Source organism: Vicugna pacos, chromosome 14 (genome assembly GCF_048564905.1).
Source record: "Vicugna pacos chromosome 14, VicPac4, whole genome shotgun sequence".
In the NCBI taxonomy this organism is placed as follows: Eukaryota; Metazoa; Chordata; class Mammalia; order Artiodactyla; family Camelidae; genus Vicugna; species Vicugna pacos.
In genome coordinates, this window is record NC_133000.1 from 1740577 (window position 1) to 1757485 (window position 16909).

At 47.2% G+C, this 16909-nt stretch overlaps 1 long non-coding RNA gene across 1 annotated transcript; it reads right to left on the reverse strand.

Annotated features, from left to right (window-relative positions):
• Positions 1-2462: 2462 nt before the first annotated feature.
• Positions 2463-3601, reverse strand: LOC140701054 (uncharacterized). The gene is made up of 3 exons (XR_012079815.1): positions 3483-3601; positions 3338-3387; positions 2463-2714 (listed from the first exon to the last, which is right to left on the reverse strand). It is a non-coding gene; the product is annotated as an uncharacterized lncRNA (long non-coding RNA).
• Positions 3602-16909: the final 13308 nt, after the last annotated feature.

Genomic DNA, 16909 nt, shown 5'->3' on the forward strand with positions numbered 1-16909 from the left:
GGCTTAAAGGAGCTCAGTGTCAGGTGGCAAGCAGCATCCCTGGGCTCGGAGCGGTCCGACTCCTGGGCAGTGACGCTGTTTTCAAGGGCTTCACTCCCTTTCCTCAGCTGTGTTGTGTTGGGAGACCGGAAGAAACAACTTTGCTGAAATGACACCTGCAGTTGGCTGTAATGTGACAACTGTGCCACTGTCTCTGGTCCAGCAAAAACAACTCAGAAATTAGGAGCTTTTTTCTCTTTTTTCTTTTTCTTTTTTTTTTTTTGCCAGTTGGACCCGATGGTCAAACAGGTCACTGAAGCTTCTGCAGCACGCTTAACTAAAACAAGACCCCTCATATCTAATAAAGGCTTTTAATAAAGGTCCTTTTTATTTATCATCTGCTAGCAAAGAAGGGATGAGGATGAGTTATTGAAACAAAATCTAAATGACTTTGACACAGTGGCAACAGACACACTGAATCGCAGCACAGCGATCAAGGGGGCGGACGTTTTAGAGGAAGAGAGGTCTGCGTGGCGAATGGGGACCATACACACAGCTGTCCTGTTCAGTTATCGCCATGCTGTGAGGTGGCCTGGGCAAGAACGATCGCCTAGGATTTCAACATTCAGGAAGGTCAATTCCAATTCTAAGGCCCTGACACGGCAGTTACAGTAAGTGAACTAGACTGACTTCTAGCATCATGTATATGATGACTAAAATGATAGTGATTAATAAAAAGCAAATTGCAATCCAGTGCAAACATACTTCAGAAATAATAATTATGTGTGGAGAGGTATGCAGGGAATGAGAACCGTTGTGTCCATAACGTCTCATTTAAAAAATAAAATATAATAAATGAACGTGGAAAAAGCTACCATTTCCTTGATCTGGATTGTGAGTATGTAACTGTTATAAAGTCTTCTCGAAGTTTGAAAAGTTTATTTCAAATAATTCAGGCTTTAAGTTAAAAATCCTCTCTGTACCTTCATCACTTACCTGTGGTCACACCACACAAGGGACTCGGTGCTCTTCCTCCGAAAACCATGAATGCCCAGAACATCAGAATGTGACTTGACTTGGAATGAGTTCTTTGCAGATCTAACTAAGGTGAAGATCTCAAGATGAGGTCATCCTGGACCAGGGTTGGCCCTCAAACTGATGATGAAAGTCCTACGGGGTGAGGAGCAGAGAGGCAGGGACACGGGGCAGAGGCCACGTGGCGGTGGAGGCAGGGTTTGGAGGGACACGTCCACGACCAAGCGATGTCTGGCGCTGGGAGCGGGAGGAGGCGAGGGACTCCTCCCAGAGCCTTCAGAGGGGGCATGGCCTTGCGACACCTTGGTTTCAGACCTGGCCTCCAGGACTGTGAGAGGACACACTTCTGCTGTTTTAAGCCACCCAGTCTGCAGTGATTTCTCCGGTGGCCTGGAAAACTGACACCCAGGTAAATACAGGACACTGCTACGCTTCCAGACTCTAGGACATTTTCATTTACTTGTAGGAGATTCCAGGACCCAGTGTGGGGAGGATGCAGCCTTGCCAACCTCTGTCACATCCTGGGTCCTGGTTGGGGGCTTGGGGCCTGTTTGAAATGCACTGGAAACCACGCCTTTCCCGCCCCAGCAGAGAGAGATGGTTTCCTGGAAGATGGCGAGGAAAAGAACCTTCTTTTCCATTTAAAGGTTTTCACAAAATTTTCCATCTTTCTCAGTGCTCTTGCTTTACCATTTGTGGGACTGATACAGACACCGGCCTCAGGCTGCCAAGCGAGCCCTCGCTTGAGTCAGCGCTGCCCTGGGTGGAGGAGGGGAGACACGGGGCCCGGGGAGCTGAGACGCGGACCCCCGTCAGCTGGGGCCCTGAGCGTGAGGTCGCGCTCCGGGTCCAGGGGCGGGGGCGCAGCGGGAGACGGGGCAGGGAGGCTCAGGAGGGCCGCCCCGACGACCCCTCTCCCAGCAGAGCTGGAAGCCGGCTGAGCTCTCAACCTGTCCGCCCCGCCCCGCCCAGCGCGGCAGGCCGGAGCCGTGTGTGTCCTTGGCCACTGCCCCCGGGCTGCCTCAGCTGGCCTGCCGGGACACCTGTCTCGAGCTTCCTCACTTTCTTGGCAGGAAGACCAGAGGAAACCATCAGCCCTGGAACAAGCCGTGCGCTGGCCCGGCGCGGCTCCCTGCCGCGCGAACAGCGGCCGTTTTTCCATCTGTCTGTGCGGCCGCGTGCGCTGCAGGGCGAGGGTGTCACCGGCCACCGCCCGCTTGGCTCGCGGCGCCGCGAGGGACCGCTGTTCTGGGGATGTTCAAGGTCGCCCGCTGGACGCTGCTGCTTCACCTCCTCCTCCATTGTCCTCCCCTCTTTCTCTCTCTCCTCCTCCTCTCTGTGTGGCCCTTTTCTTCCTTGTTCCTTCTTTCCTTCCTTCATCCCCCCCATTTCCTCCCTGTCTTACTTATTCGTCCTCTGTGTCACTTAGTGATGAGCCTTAAGGGGGAGGGCAGCGGGGAAGCCAGAGTTGAGAGGTTCTCAAAGCATCACAGATTAATCTTTTTAAAAATATTAAGAGAGATGTCAGCTCTCCCACAGGCGAAGGAAACGGCGAAGAGCGGCACGAAGTGGCCCGGCTCAGGGCCCCGCGGTTCGCTGGGGACGCGGGCAGGGCGTCCCGCCAGGTGCTGCTGGGCGAGGACGTTGGGGTCTCTCCTGAGCCCGAGGGTGCGCAGCTCCTTCCCTGCCCTTGTCCTGCACTAAGGAAAGACAGCTGCTTGTTTTCAAAACACATTCGGTACCTCTGGGGAGACAAGGGAACTTTTCAGATAAAGAATGATAAAACAAGGCAAGACATGCATATAAAACGTAGCGGAAAAGAGGCGGAAGCTTGAGTAACGGTCTTTTTGGGTTGGAAACGTTTCCTGAAACGGACTCGTGCCGTAGAACGGGGTTCGTCCTGGAGGAGGCGGCCGGGCGCTGGGAGCAGCACCGGCAGGAGGTTGCGATGCTCTCGGGGAGACGGGGCGGGGCTCGGCCGGGACCAGACTTCCTGCTGGGCACACGGTCCGGTAGGACCTTGGACGTGAGCATTTTAGAACCAGGGTGAAGCTTCGGCATGTTTGTCCTTTGCTCTGTTCTGGGTGGTCTGTCGTCTCCTTCTCTGACCCCAGATCAGGCCCCGCGATGGGGCTGGGAGGACACAGCGCCCGGGGGACACACCCTCCACGAGTTGGGGGTCGGGCTGCAGCGGGTCAGCTTGGTGACATCCCTGTGCGCTTCCCGGTGGCCCCCGTGGGGACATCCGTGGTCACACACGTCCCGCACGCACAGACCCCCCTCCTCAGCCCGCGTCCACATGGAGCTCGGTTAGGGAACTGACCTCACCTTCTAATTCTTTCGGAGAACAGCCCTCTCAGGATCCCCTTCATCCTACCACAAAACCAATTCAGTGTTTGTCGCTTTCAAATCGTTACTGCTCTAAGTTCTTCAAGGGTTTTCCAAACTCTAGAACAAACAAAACTTACCTCCTAATGAGGCGGGAAGCCCCATAAAAAAACGGCAGGACCCCCAGGCAGGGCCACTACTCTCCTGCCGGGACCGTCCAGTTCCCTGGCCCAGAGGCTCTATCTCACTCTTTGCCTCTGAAACGGCTTACTTACCCCTAAAATTCTGTTGGTTCCCTGAGCTCACTTCTGATTGGTTATTTCCTTCACTCCTGATTGGGTATTACTCTCACTTCTGATTGGTCCACTTCCCTAACTTCTGATTGGCCCATTTGTAGTACTTCATTTACATGGAGCTCACTAGTGATTGGTTATTTCTCTCACTCCTGATTGGTCCATTCCCTTCGCTCCTGATTGGTTGATTTAGCAGGAGAAAACCAATCCATGTAAGGTAAGTCAAATAAAAGAAAAAAAATTAATTCAATTGTCACATTAAAAATGGACAAAAGTAAACACTCATTCACGATAACTCTCAATCAACTTGGAACAGAAAGTAATCTCCTTAAACCAATTGAGTGCATCCATGACAAACCGACAGCTAAGGTCACATGTAATACAGAAGACTGAGGAAAAGGCCAGGGTTTTCACCGTCGCCATTTCTATGCACCTTGTGCTGGACAGACTGTCGGGACTTCTGATCAGATTCTGGGAACCCTAGGTCTCAAACAGCAAAAATGAACGCCATACAGTGGATATACTAAGGCTTACAGTCTGATTAAGCAAGACCACGTGACCAGTTTTGGCTGAAAGAAAATGTGTGCTGTGTGAATCTTAGCATAGCAACTGAACAGAGGACTTACAAAGTTCTAGGAGAAAGAGTTTGGTTTTAATCGGAGGCATTCAGTGTGCCTGAGGAGGAGGTGAAGCTACGGTTAAATTCCATGCTTATATAGATGGTTCTCAAGTCCGGCTGCAGGGAGCGAGCCCTCGCCCAGGCCCGGGCAGCGGACTCGGGAGGTGGGGCCCCGGCTGACTTCCAGTGCAGCTGAGGTGGAGAACCACTGCTTTAAAAATCCCAAGTAAACATTTAGTAGAAATGTATTATCGGTTATTTGGAAAGTGGGAAGTGATTAAAAAGCTATTGAGATGAAGGTTTGGTCAGCTTTTTCCTCAGTGGGGATGAGGCAGTTGTGTGAGCTGTAACCTTAAGATAAACTTTTGGTAAATTTGGATGCATTGTCCAGAATTGGACTGAAAACTAAACGTGGGGCCTTGGAGCTGTGTATTTCCTGAGCATACCTGGGGTCTTAGATTTAGCCATTTCAATCCGGGCTGGGAAAACACTGGATCTTATCAGTAGCCCGAGTCCTTTAGTAAAAAGAATAACAAGTTGTAAATAAATGTAGAATAATTGTGAGCACTAAGTCTTAGTTTTTGGGTCATTTTGGCCGTGCGCCCATTCAGGCTGGGCTGTGTATGTGTCGGGGGGAGGGGGCTGCTGCTTTACGGCTGAAAGATGAACATTTCCTAGTAAGACTCAATCTGTAACGTTCGCCATGGTTTTCAGACAATGTATTATCATGCAGTTTCTTCTTACTGAATCAGCGTGAAGCCTCTGTCCCAAGAAGGAAGGCTCCTGCGTCCCACGTGTGCCCAGCCCAACACCCAGCCCGCAGTTGACACTTCATAATTACCTGTGACAAATGACAAATGAATGACAAAGGAATAATTCCTAGTCTTTCAATGAATTAAATGAAATGTGTTGATGAAAATAATGAACAATCATTAAGTGGGGGAGGGTGTAGCTCCGGGGTACAGCATGTGCTCAGCATGCACAAGGTCCTGGGCTCCATCCCCAGCACCTCCAGTAAAAGAGTCTTACTTGAGCCCAACCGAGGACTAGCCCAGAAGCCACTTCCCTGATGACTCTGAGAAACTGCTTCAGAGAAGCAGGGTTTCCAGCACAGCTGTAAACCTTGTCAGAACAAAGAACACTAAACAAGTCAGGGGGACCATTGTTCAAGGTTTACAGAGAATCAGACGCGCACGTGCGCCTGCAGCAGGTGCAGGGTGGCCTTGGCGCCGGGGGCGGGACACTTACTGTTACAGCAGGACCGGCGCTGGCGTCCCAGAGAGAGGGCGTTAATCTTCATTTTTAACGCGGACACTTTACTTCTGCTCAGTGCGCCCTTTCCTTTAATAATTAAAGCAGATGTGCAATGCATGTTTGATGGGCCACAGAGAAAGAACAGGCTGTTTTAGTGAGCATCAAACTCAAGTTAACTCCTGTATAAGCCAGAATGACTTCCCCACAGCTCAACAGGTGAATGTTTCTTTTATTAGATGCCATCCTAAATTATTTACACAAACTGTAGTCATCCCCAGTATCCTCCATTCTGCTTTCAGAGGCGTTAGTTATCCGTGGTCTACCGAAGTCCAAAGTTATTAAATGGAAAAATCCCAGAAATAAACAGTCCGTCAGTTCTAAGCCTGGCGCCATCCCGAGCAGGTGATGAAAGGTCGCGATGTCAACAGGGTCCCGCCGGCAGGACCAGGGCGTCCCTCCCGTCAGGCACTGAGCGGCCGTCTGGGTGCTGAGGGCCTTGTGCTCAAGTGACCCTAATTTTACTTAATGGCCTCAGAGCACAAGAAGAATGAAGCTGGCGATTGGGATGCGCTGGAGAAGACGTGCAGTGCTTCATTTCAGGGAAGAGGCATGAGTTCTGGGCCGAACGAGGTGAGCGAACAGTGCACCAGCGACGCCAGGCCCGAGGCAGGGAGGCGGCCTCTCCCCGGTGTCACGAGGCAGGAGAGGGCAGGGCAGGCTGGGTTTGCTGTCGGACCTCAGGCCGTGAAGGTCATGGCCACAGTGCGTGACAAGGGCTGGGTGAGGACAGAAAGGCGTGGGAGCGTGCAGGAAGACCTGAGGGAGGGAGGGACAGCACCGTCACGCTGTCAACCTCGCGCTGTGCCAAATACACAAACCCAAACTCATCACCGGCGGCGTCCGGACGGAAATACATGGACTGCGTGGGGTCTGGTGCCCTGGTGGTTCCGCGCACCTCCTCGGGGCCCTCAAAGTGTCCCCGCAGACAAAGGGGACGGCAGTATAACTTAGGCGGTCTCTCCCTCTCGGTCTCCTCCTCCCTCTCTTTCTCTAATAGAAACAGTAACTTGAATGAGCAGGAACAACTTACGTCTCCGACTATCCTTTGAAAGTGTATTTGTTGAGAGAACTTCGTCTTCAGTCTCTTGTTCCTGCTTTTCTATTCTATCACAGGCAATAGTAATAATAATTTTGTCACATTGTCTGAGTCTCAGTTGTGTGTATAACTATATACGTCGTGTTTAAGACCCATGCCGTGTATTACCTGCTGTGTAATAATCAAGTCCACTTAGAGGTAAGACCCCCCATTTACGTCGGACACTAGTTAGGGCAGAAGATTACTTCTGTGAAATAAATCTCACTGATGAAGACCAGAAGTTCCTTACGGAGCTGCTGTCTGACCTGTACCCAGAGGCCCCAGTCCCTTCTGTCTGGTGAGCGGAACCACCATGAGGTCACTTGCAAGAAGAGCGGTGTGGAGGTGTGCCCGTGTTAAACTGAAGCCAACTCCAGTGAGCAGGGCCGAAGCCAAAAGGGGAGTCTGTAAGCCCCGCTGAGGCATAACCCATGTTCATTTGCAAGCTGTCAAAAACACCTACAATGTGAAAACGCACCCTCTTCCCACCACGACTAAAGCCAGTGTCGGTGTCCAGAATGAGAACACAACGTCTCTGCCGATTTCTCAACAAACCCGGTTTTATTACAAGTACAGCTTTTCCTGTTAACCTTACACTGATTTAAAGTTTTGATACAGAAGTTGTGCTATCACCAGGCGAAGCCTCAATCTCTTTGTAAGAATTAGGGACCTCTGGAGTTTTAAGAGGAGAACAAAGAATGAGGGAAAAGGGGAGTAGGTCAGGGTGTCGAGTGGAAACCGTGATTAGTGGTGGAAGGCTGAAGGCACCTCTGAACAACCCGATTGCCAAAGCTCTCATAGTGACAATGTGGACGTCACTCACGCAGGAGCCCCTCAGGGAGAGAAATGAACATTCCTGATGCACGAGTGAGTCCAGGGACTGGTTGCAGAGGTCTGCTGCTCCACAGGCCTCTTCGCCTTACAGTGTCGTTAAGGATGCTGGAGTCCAGAGCTTGGTGTTTGGGGATGTTTGTGTTTTGCTTGTTTTGCTTTATTTTTTCTGTCCTATTTATTTTGAAGTGGGGAAGGCAGCACGGAGGGCTGGAGAGAGTGGTTTTCAAGGACTCTGGGTGGAAATCATGCTAATACTCTGAACAGTACTTGCCCCGTGCAAATAACCCTGGAGACCAGATAAAACAGGGGTGATCAGTGAAGGGCATTTTTCACCCCATGCTTTTCCCCTGAATAGCAGTCCTGGAAAGGACAAAAACAAGTTGTCGATCAGAAAATATTTCCTTGCTACTGCGTCCAGGAACACTTTCTGGGCACGGGGGGTCCGTGCCCTGTCCGGACGGCAGTCAGAATGGGTCTGCATATTCCACGTGCATTTTCCACCACGGGGAGCAGTGTGTTTTAAGTCCAAATAGCAATGTTCTGAAGGTCAGAGAGACTGTTTGCTTTTTCAACACTCTGCGCAAAGCTTCCTGAGAAACTTCACCAGCGCCGCCTGGCCCCGCCGAATTGAGCTGCCTGGATGTCCGCTTGCTTGACAAAGCTTTTAACACATCCTGGTTTTAAATCCAGATGCTTTTCGCCACAAACACCTGTGCTGCACATGGGAACACTTCCCCGTGACTGTTCAGCGGTGGCTGACAGCGCAGGAGCTCGGGGGCTGGTGACGTTAGGAGCAGAGGCAGACAGGCCGTCCTGCCCTTCCGCAGAACTGATCCGTTTGGGCTCCTTCCCTCTTCGGGGGCCTGGGATTTGCTGAGACCGGAGAGCGTTTCACACCAGAAGGCACTTTTGTATTTTTCCTCAAAGATGTGACTTGGAGGCGGGTTTTGGGGTGTGACCGTAGGCGGCTGTAATTATTTTAGGTGACTCCCCAAATAGATGTGGAGTGAAACACTTTGTAAAGGAAAGATTCCAACCCCTCTTGGTAATGGTAGGGGTGATAACTGATGAATAAAAAGGCAACTTTTTGGGTCTCAGAGTAAAAAATGTAATTATTATGAACACCGCACAGTGTCAGCAGGCTTGTCCCGTTACAGGAACTGGGTGTTGCAAGTTCACCTTTTCCAGAGTCCTTCCAGTCACTCTGGACTTGATGCACAGTATTCATTTGGCCGTCAGTCCTGTTTCATCTTGTGAGTTGACTTTTCCTTGACAACTGGCATTGTGAGGTGGCTTTCCTCCCCCACGCATCGACAACTCTCGCTCGAATCGGGAGTGAAGTCCTTCTCAAGGGGAAGGAGTGTCTTACTAGCACCTGAGCACTAAATGCTGTGCACGTGGAAGGGTTTACTAAGCCTTTTAAAAGTTCATTGCTTTGGATGAAGATTAGTGATCTGATGAGCATCTTTTCGATGCGTCTTGAATGAGTCACTGAAATAGACTTTGAGACGTGAGACTTGTTTCCAGAGTGAGGGGTGACTTATGCGTGGAACCTGGGCTCACACACAGCTTATGAATTTCCTTCACAAGAGGATGATCATCTGAAAGAACTGAGCAAATGCAGCTTGTGAGTCATCACAGGGGCGTCACCGCGAGTTGTCATGGGGGGATGGGTCACCAAGAGTCGTCACAGGGGGATGGATCACCGAGAGTCGTCACATGGGGGGGTCACCACGAGTCGTCACGGGGGGGGGGGTCACCGAGAGCTGTCACGGGGGGGTCACTGAAAGCCGCCACTGTTTTCAGTCCAGCGTAGAAACGCGTTGAAGGTGTAAGACAACATGTCCTCCACTGAAGCAACTGATCCATTGTTAAGGTTTTTCTTTCTTTTCCTTTCCTTTTCTTCTCTTTTTCTCTTTTAATAAGTTACTACTGTCTGCTCTGCTCTTTCTGGATGTTTGCTGAGGTTTTGTTTTCCGTTTTAATAACCAACTTACAAATCCAATTTAATTTGTTACTGCATTGCAACATTTTATCAAAAGCAGCTTGAGTTTTACTTCTTGCTAATTTAACGTGAATGCTGTATTTAACGTTTAGAGAAATCTAATCTTTTTCAGGTGCCACTAAAAGTACTTCCAAACAGTTGTGATTTATTCAGTCTCCAAATAGTATTTTTTCATTTGCAAAGAGAAAGTTATCAACTAAATTCTTCGATAAAATACAGCTGTATTTTTTTTAAGTTTATGGTGAATATTCTTGGCACACATCCTGTTTATATACGGTTATTTAGGATTTTTAAAGATGTCTTTATATTTTAGAGCAGTTTTAGGTTTACAGCAAAATTGAGGGAAAGGCAAAGAGACTTCCACATACCCCACCTCCCATCTGGGCGCAGCCACAGCCATTGTCGGCGTCACTCACCGGAACGGTGCCTGTTTCACCGAGGATGCACCGACACCGATGCGTCGGAACAACGCAAGGACCACAGCTCACCTCCGCATTCACTCGGCTGTTGTACATGGGATGTATGTTGCTATTTTTGACATTATCCACTATTTCACAATTCTCTTAATAAAATATTTGAGAATGATCCATTTCTGACAATTTTTACCACATGACGAACAGAATAATGTTTCCCTATCATCACTGCTTTACTCACGTGAATTTGCTCATTCTCAGATGTCAGTGACGATAAAGATGGATGACATGTGGTAATGTTCACGCTTCCACTGACGCTGGCGTGTCACCATTCGGGGGTTCTCAGAAAGAAAAAAGAGCGAGAAGAGAGACAAGGGCATAAAAAGGTCACTTCTCTAGGGGACTTCTTCGGGCTGGCGTTGACACCCAGACACTTGCCTCTCAAGGCAGTCATCAGCAGTCGGGTGCCCTTCTCCAGTGCAGCCTTAGGATGAGAATAGCGAGGAAACTCGTGTCCAGTCGTAGCTGCCAGTTTGCTGAGGAAACACTCAGTCTTCCAGGGATTTCGAAATTACTGAGGGCTAGTTTAGATTGCTTCTTACCGATGAAAAGTAAGTGAGCACATTCACAAATAAGAGAAATGGGAACCAACACGAAGTGGCCAGAAAGGCAGCGCGGGTGTGCCCCTGCGGGAGCGCCCGCTCTCAGGGGCGTGTGGACATCAGGGCTCTGGGGGGTTGCCCGAGGGTCTGCTAGGACCGCCCTTGCGTCCCGAGAGTTCTGCTTTCAGAGTGCATGGTACAACGCCAGCAACAGGGCCGCTTTCTTCCCTTAAGCTTAACCAAGTCTCAAAGGAAAGGGCTTAGATGAACAGGAAGCTTGTGAAGAGAACAGCTATTCGGAGACGGAGCAGCGACAGCGTTTTCACCTGTAACTGAGCGCTAGCAAGTTACTAGTGCTAGAACCTCTGCTCCGTGCTCAGCGGTCATTTCCTCTTCTTCCTGGACACACGGCCACCTGCACTTCCGGTCTCCTTGTGGCCAAAGGGGCCATGTGACTGAGTCCTGGCCGACGAGTGTGGGCCACCACCATGCGTGCCACGCCGAGGGCTGGCCATCGGGGTCTTCCCAGCTGTCTGTTCGCATAGTGGACGAGCTTGTGCTAAAGGTCTGGGGGAGGGCTTCAGGGCCCCTCCGGCCTCCCAAGTCAGGGTTGGCAGAATCTTCGATGGAAGTAGCCTGGATGTCCGAGTCATCTCGTGGCAGAAGTTGTCCACGAACCCCACCCAAAGTGGGACGTCTGCCCTGGATGCTTGTGAGTGAAAGTGAACTGTGACCGTGTTGAGCCACTGTGAGGTGGGCTTGTTTGTTACTGGGGTCAGTCAGTGCAGAACTGGTACTTTCCTTCTGATGCCTTGAAATATTGACAAGAATGGGTCGGCGTTAGGGAGAAGCTAGAGGTTGGTATCTCAGGTGGACTCAACACAGTGGGGACATAGGTGCATGTATGTGTATTTTTATTTCCTCCGAGGCTTATAGTCTTACAGTTATTCTTTTGCTCATGAACTTTGAAAAGGCTTAGCTTATGAAAAGAGACCGATTCTGGCAGAAGCACCAGGTTAAATTGCAGCTGTGTGCACACACTGTTCAAGCAGAGTGGCATTCGGTGCAAAACTGAGCTCCAGTTGGATTCTGTCATCAGTTGCTCCCAAAGAGGCAGCCTGGGCCCTGGCACAGGGTTGCACCGTTTGCCAGATGGCTCAGAGATTGTTCCCTCTTCTCTCGAACTCTGTGTCTGCCACCATCTCAGACGTCCCAGGCAGGGCGTGGTGAGCTCCTGAATTAATTAAAGGAAACATTCGAATGAAGTTCCCAAACATTCCAGCACCCGCCTGACTTGTAACGACAGTGACAGAACCCAGAACACAGCAAGTCGCCCCAATCATACCGCGTCTCACAGTGAGTGAGATTTGATGTGTTTTTCACTTTAACCGCTTAATTCCTGAAATACTTCGTAGTGGCAAGTGTGTCGAGGGACATCTTGTATCGGACACCAGCGATGAGCTCACGAGGCGGGGCTGTATCTACGTGGGGGGTAGGGCTCATCTCGAGCAGAGCAGGGCAAGGCTGTTTAATCGCAGGCTTGGGTTTCTTAATAGCAAAACCAGGACTCCTGGGGAAGTGCTTCTGTGACATAGGCTCCCTGAGCCTCTCAAGGCAGCCAAGGCGGAATTTCTGGTTGAAATGAATAGCAGCGAGGTGGGCGATGAACACAGCTGCTGTGGGCTTTTAGTCCTGGCTGTGGGGGGGGGGGGGCTCCTCCCTGAACGGCCAGGGGTGTAAACCCAGCCAGTCTGGCCACTGCCAGCCTTCAGCGAAGACATATCACGTTACTGCCTGCCTGGGGACTCCCCGGAGGTCTTTAAGCAGAAGTTGTTAGGATCCAATTGGAAGTTAAGAGTTTCAGCCCCCTTTCCTTCTGTCTCTTATTAAAATCACTAAACTACTCCTTTGAAAATATATTTGTGTATATAATATGCACACAATCCATTTCCTCCAGAAATTTAATAAGATATCTCCTATTTTATGATAATTACATATTCCTGATATGGTTACCTTACTCCACCTTTGTCTTTTTAGATTATAACTCCTTTAGGTTAAGAACAATTGTGTATACTTTTAAATTTATGCTCTGGGGCCTTGTAAAAAAAAGGGTGATTAATTAGTGTGGATTCTGATATTGGAAACAAGGAAGCAGAAATAATTAAGAAGTTTCCAATTTAGAAGAAATAAAGAATTTGAAGGAAAATTAAAAGCTAACGTTAAAGAAATCATGACATAGTCTTCTGAAATGTTAGCTGTCATGTGAGCTTAGTGCACGATTGAACAAGGAGACTAAAGCTTGCTCAGGGCTTACGGAGAATGGGGCTAGCGGTTTCCTAGCCTGAGAGCAGGGTAAGTATTCTCTAGGATTGATTTTAAAAATGTGTTCTTTTATGCCTTAGAGAGAATTTATGTTTGAAAGCGAATGCTTGCTTTCTTTCAGTCAGTTGACAAACAGCTGGCAGACTCTACGAGTCATAGCTAGAAGTGAGAGGTGGCGCCGAGGGCACGGGTGTGCTTTGGAGAACTGTTTCTTCTTCTTTTTTTTTTTATTTATTTGTTTATTTTTATCGAAGTACCGTCGGTTACACGCATCAATTTCTGGTGCACAGCACCGTGTGGAGACTTATTTCTAATGTATAGACTTCCTTCTCGGCTAAGGAAGGCATTACTGAGAAGAGTGTCTGTTAATGCTTAAAGACATTCAGTCCGAATAAGACTCACGTTTTATCATAGTTTCCCTTTTCTAAATGAAACCTGGAGTAACATTCTGCACCCGCCGATTCTGTGTCCTGCCCTCCTCCACTTGTTTTCCTGTGGTTGCACGTTCTTTGGCCGTCATTATCCCCTACCGAAAAAATTCTTCCCTAAAATTAAGATTTTCTAAGTGAACTAGCGTATTATGGCCCCAGCGATTTTAGAGATTATTAATGAGGAGGTAGAAGAGAGTTTGCTCTATCAACAAAATGTTTACAGTCCACTTGAAACTTCAAGTAGCTCAAGGACCCTCACTTGACCCAGTCACCTACAGCGCAGTCCGCTCTGGGTGAATCACGGCTCTGCCCCGCACGTCCTCACCGTCCTTCTCAGCCGGATGACAGCTCCCAGGTCAGGCCTTTGGGGGTAACAGATGCACAATCCACTGATGTTTAAGGAACAAATATGAGTCTGAGGATGTGAGTAAGGACTGCCTTAAAATCTTAATGTGTGTCAGCACATCTGACTGTCCTCTGTGATTGGATTACCGTATTCTGTTGATTCTTACGTTGAGGTTGCCTTTATTCCTTTGATAACTATGTAAGTTTAAAAAGCTAAAGCTCTAAACTGTTCTTAGAAACAGTGATCAGTACATGTATGTATATTTTAAAACGGTTTTATCTCCCAGTGAATTGCTCTTCCTAGAATAAACTTTGTCTACCCAAGAACTTTGGGGTTAAAAAAAATCTGAAAAAGAATATATTATATATTTTTACATATTTATATATATACAAAGAATATATATATACATATATATATGTATTGCTGAATCACTGTACTGTAAAATGAAGGGAGAAATAAAGCCTTTCTCGGATAAACAAATATTGAGAGAATTTATTGCTGACACACCTAACTGACAAGTGCTACTAAAGGAGGTTCTTCAGGATTAAAGCAAATGACTAGAGACATTGATTTGAATCCATGTGAAAAAAAAAAGCACCAACCAATAAGTTAATTATGTAATTATTAGGAAGCAATGGAAATGCACATTTTTCTTCTTTCTTCTTTTAACTTTATTTTAAAAATAACCGTGTAGTATACTATGTACATAGTGTGTTACCAGGCCTGGAACCTGCAGAAGTGTAATACGTGTGTAACAGTTTTCAGTAACAACACAGAAGAGGAGAACAGTTGTTTGGAGCTAAAGAAATGACACAGCTGGTAAATTAGTAATTATAACAATGTATTGTCGGTTTTATAACATTAATAGATATTATATGTATGGCAGTATTGTCACCAAAAAAGCAGAGAAAAAGGGAATAAAGCTATATAGGGGTAACATTTCTACAGAGCACCTGAATTAATCTAGTATAAATCAGAGGCTGATTCAGATAAATAAAGATATATATTGTAAACTCTAAAATTACTATTAAAAATAACTTTTAAAATAGGTTAAAAGTTATTAAATAAGTTAAAATGCTCCATTAGAAAAATACTCAGTGCAAAAGAAAACAGTGAAGGGGGAATGGAGGAACAAAAAGATATGAGGCACATAGAAAAGAAAAAGCAAAATGACAGGCAGAAACCCAATTATATTAATAATGATGCTAAATGTGAATGGATTGGATAATCATATCACAAGATAGAGATTGATTGAACACCAGAAAAACCACATATAAAACTACATGCTACTGTCAGGAGACACACTTCAGATTCAAAGATACAAACAGACTGAAAGTAAAAGGATAGAAAAAGACATACCATGCAGGCAGCAACCACAAGAAATCTGAAGAGGCTTTACTTTTATCGGACAAAATAGACTTTAAAACAAAAAAGTTACCATACATAAAAAGGACAGTTTATAATGATAAAACAGTCAATACATCAGGAAGATATAAAGTTATAAATATATCTGCACTTAGGAACAAAACACCGTAATATATGTAGCGAAAATTGCCAGAAATGAAGAGAGAAACAGACAACTCAGCACAAATGGTTGGGGACTTCAGAAGCCCACTGTCAGCCATGGGTGGGACAACTAGGCGGAAGTTCCATAAGGCAATAGAGGACTTCTGCGTATGTAAGACACACACCTGACAAAATGCACGCCCTTCAAGATAAAGATGCCCAGCAAAATAGCAGCAGTCTGCCAAGCGCGTCTGTGGAAAACCCACAGCCGACATCGGCACACTTGCACATAAAACAAAAACAAGTTCACAGTGAAAGGAGCAAAGTCGTATGTGAGAAAGCACAGAAGCAGCTTCCATTAGCAACAAGCTCTAATGCAAAGACGAGTCATGAAGGGGAGACGCGTTGCAGAACCGTAAATCCTCCCAGTTCACGTCCCCAGGAAACTGACGCCCGCCCTGGTGTGCATGCCACCAGACAGCTGTAAGACACAGAAAGCAAAATCAATAGAATTAAGAAGACTTTTTTAAAAATCCGCTGTACACCTGGCATAGTGATTAAAAGTCGAGCCGACAAACATGATGAAGGACGCAGAATACTTATATCACATGGTTAGCAAACTCGAGTTCATGAAATACACAAAACCACCAGGAAAGCGCAGGACGGCGGCCGTGCCCGGGGAGCCAGCCAGGAGCCTCTGCACGGGCTCGGGCTGGGTGACCGGGAGCTTTCTCAGATTATTCTTTCTGCCTTTGTTCATGGTGTCTCTCACATGACAGATACTTGGAGATTTGTATAGCTTAATTCTTTCCTTATGGTGACAAGATTTTATGCAAAGCATATTAATTTACTCCTTTTGAATAATTTTAAGGATTTTAATATTTCATTTGATTGTGAAGTATCTCAGGTTGTGAAATATCTAAAATATCAAGTGTGTGGTTGCATGAATCTGTACATGTATTAATGTTGGTAGAACTGACAGAACAGTATCAAAGGAAAAACAGTCAATTTTACTGTATGATAATTTAAACATAAAATTAAAAAAAGTTAAAAATAAAAGACTCAAAATTATACACCAGAAAATATAAAAACAGCTTACGTAGCCACATTAACATCTTACTCTATTAAAGGAGATACTGATAGAATTAAGGAGGCAATATTATGAAGGATCTGGTATATATACTTCATAATCTGAGATATTTCATAATTAAATGAAACATTAAAAGTCCCTAAAATTATTAAAAGGAGTAAATTATTATGCTTTTCATAAAACCCAGTAACAATAAGGATAAAATGAAGCTAAATATGCTTTCAAATATCTGTAATGCAAAAGACACCACGAACAAAGTTGAAGGACTGGGAGAAACATTTGCAAAACATACGAGAAAGGGTTACTTTATTATAAAGAAAGATCTTCAGGTGCAACAAAATGACAATAAAATAATAGCGTGTGTGCGTGCAGTGCTTATTTTGTAACCCCATTCTGTATAGATGTTATTCCTGATTCCGACCCTGTGACGTAAGTATGATACATCCCCAGTTTTCAGAAAAGCAACTGGGGCTTCGAAAGATTAAGCGAAGTCACAGGCGTAGCCAGGGACGGGAGTTAGACCGTGATTCTGAGTCGGGGTCCCGGCGGGGCGAAGCCCACGGCACTGTGCAGCCTCTCTGGAAAAGGGGGGGAAGCCACGCGACAGAGAGTCAGCAGCAGAGACGAAAGGCGCGGGGAGCGAGGTGCGGGGCGCCGACAGCGACGAGCGCGGCAGGCGCGGGCTCCCCGGGCGCGGGTGCGCATCGGGACGCGAGG